This window comes from Elephantulus edwardii, unplaced genomic scaffold (assembly GCF_000299155.1).
Source record: "Elephantulus edwardii isolate Elephantulus edwardi_28Jun2011 unplaced genomic scaffold, EleEdw1.0 scaffold00095, whole genome shotgun sequence".
NCBI lineage: Eukaryota > Metazoa > Chordata > Mammalia > Macroscelidea > Macroscelididae > Elephantulus > Elephantulus edwardii.
The window spans coordinates 1957263-1960276 of NW_006399845.1; the positions used below are offsets into that span (position 1 = coordinate 1957263).

A 3014-nucleotide genomic window follows, 5' to 3' on the forward strand; every position below is an offset into this window, starting at 1 on the left:
TGCAGTGACGATGTATTCCTTCCATCTTGGTTTCTGAGTGATTTAGTATATTGCCCATAGCATCTATCAATATCGTAGTCTCAAGGTTGAAAGTGTTCTTCCATTCTCTCAGCTTGAGAAATGCAGAGTAAATTCTTCCCGTATTATTATCCAATTCCAACTTTCTGCACATTTCATTGTAATATTTCATTTTGTCTTCTTGAGCTGCCCTTAAAACCTTCTATTAAGCTCTCTTATATTAGGATGTTTTCTCTTGGTTTTGGCTTCTTAAGTTTCTAGTGCAATTTTAAGTCTTTTCTGACATCAATTTTGACTTTTTTTCTTTCTGCACTGTCTTTTTAATGACCTTTTGCTCTCTTCATGGATGATATCCTTAACATTACCCTACAATTCATACGGCCCTCGATCATTCAATATTTCAAACCTATTCTTAAAATGATTTTAAGAAAAAATTTAAAAAATTTTAAAGAAGATTTAAAAATTCTGGTGGGATAGATTCAAGACTATATTTTAATTGTCATGGGCTTGTTTTCATTTTATTCAGCCTCAGTTTAAACTTGCATGTGAGTAATTGATGGTCTGATCCACAGTCTGTCCCAGTCTAGTTTTGACTTTGTATGTTCACTTCTTCAACAATTCCTTCCACAAACATTGCCAATTTGTCTCCTATGCAGCCCATCAGGTAGGTTCTAGTTGCCATTTGTGGTTTGTTTGTTTTTTTTTTTGTTGTTGTTTGTTTTGTTTTTTATATGCCATTTGTGTTTTTAAAAGAGGTATTTGCAGTGAATAAATCATTGAAAATAAAAAAATCTGATCTTTTCATTTACAGTCAAATTTCTGTCATCAGGCCCATATTTTCCAAGTACTATTGCTTCTTTATTGTTTACAACTTTTGCATTGTAATCACCACTTTTGATTAATGCATCTTGATTGCATGTTTGGTAAATTTCAGATTGCAAGATTTGGTAAAAATTTTCATTCTTCTATGGCTCTGGATGTAGGAAAATATATATGAATAATAGTCTTCTTACCAGTCTTCCTTGTATGTATATAGATAAGATCCTATCACTAAATACTGTATTTCCGAATTAAAGTTGAAGTCGACTTTTTTACTATTAACATAACACTGTTCTTCTGTTTTTCATTCCCAGCATGGTATACATCTGATTATCTGATTCAAAGTGGCTGAAGTTACTCTATCTCATCTCACTAATGCCTAGAAGGTCAAGAAACTCCTATGAATGAATATTAGAGGAACATGGACTGACATATTTGTTACTGTTGTTGTTAGGTGCCATCTAGTTGAGTACATCACATAGCGACCATATAAACAATAGATTTGAACCCTACCCTATCTGTACAACACTTCTGATACACTAGAGCCCATTGAGACAGTCACTGTGTCAATCCACCTTAATGAAGTGTTTCCAGAAGATGAGACCCAGGGTAGACACTTCAGGGGTAAATCACCATGAATACCTCTTTAGTAAGAGGAAGTTTGTTGCTACAATGGTGGTAGCCTCAGTTAGATACAATTCCAAAATGTCTGGTCTCCCCAAATTGCTTTGTTTGAGGCCTTTTATAGGGATACAGACATAGGAATAGTCAGTGAACTCTTTTATATGTGGGTCCCAATATATGGCAGGAAAATTATACAAGATGTTAGAGGTTTTACAGCTCTGGAAGGGCAAGGAGGTCGTGTTTCCATTTTTCAGACACATTTTCCATTTTACATATATGGTGGACTGTTTCTCTGCTCAGTCTGATAAAAAGCCTGAGACCTTGCAGAATTACAGCTGTCCTCAGCTCCTGCAGTTATTTGTAGGACTAGGACTTCCTCCTCCCCCTCCCTTAGGAGTATTTCCCTGGTAAAAGACTCCCTCTTTAGAGGGTCTTTCTCTCCTTCACCGACCCTCAACATATTTAACATCATGTCCCTCTCCCAAGGATAGTCCCTCCTACATGCTCAAAGTTTGTGAGGTGAAACTTTATCATCTATGACTCAAAAAAACACCCTGGCTGCACTTTGTCCAAGGCATATTTGGGGTTTTTTTTGGCAATTCATGGGATCTTTAGTACATTTCTCCAACACTACAGCTCAAAGGCAGCAATTCATCTGTCATTCTTGTCCATTGTTCAGATCTTAGCTGCAAAGCAGGAGGAATTCCTGGGACACAGCCATTGCTGCCCAATTCCATGGATCCCACCCGATAACAAGGGCATCCCGACATGGGAGGATCAATGCAGAAAATGAACCCTCATTGAGGAATGTGACCCATGGGTCCTGGCCATGGGCATAAAGGAAGTGGCATGAGACCACCACCCAATTCCCTTAGCCCCACTATGCCCAGGGTTAACATGGGCCCAGGAGCTGTCTGACCCTGACCCAATCCTAATAGTACTAACTCCATTCCATACTCATCGTCCTCACCTGGTACCTATATGGGCCTCCCTGGTGGTGGTGGCTCTTCAGGAACACCCAGCATGCTTAGTCCTGAAAATTCAAACAAATTCCAGTGACATCTACACATTAATTAATCTGGTGCTGCCTGGAGGCAGCTGGTCCAACTTCCCAATGGGTCCTGGCTCTGACAGCCCAATAACAGGCATGGATGGCATGGAACCTCAACCCATGAACAGATCGTTAGGGTCAGGCAATAAGATGGACTTCCAAAAAATTCTCCCTACAACGTAAGGGGCATTAGCAATCCTCCGAGTACTCCTGAAGATGAAGGCAAGCAAGGAGGGAATTTCCTCCACTCGTTCCCAAATAACAATTACTCTCTAAGCATGACGATGAGTGTGTGATTCGCCCCTGCCTCCCTCTCCTCTTCAGGATGATGAAAAAGCTGGCATTGCAGGCAGGAAGATGCCAGAAATTATGCAAGAAGCGGTGAGCTGGTGGAGGGACACTTCTCCACTCCCTCAACCCCTCCAATGTCTCCTCCACAACAGCTACCTTGGCCAATTTAAGTTTCATGCAATAAAAAGGCTAAGCTTTTTAGCTCATAAAA

General features: G+C 40.0%; 1 pseudogene; it reads left to right on the top strand.

The window, feature by feature from the left end:
• Window positions 1-1737: 1737 nt before the first annotated feature.
• On the top strand, window positions 1738-2808 carry LOC102848547 (annotated as a pseudogene).
• Window positions 2809-3014: the final 206 nt, after the last annotated feature.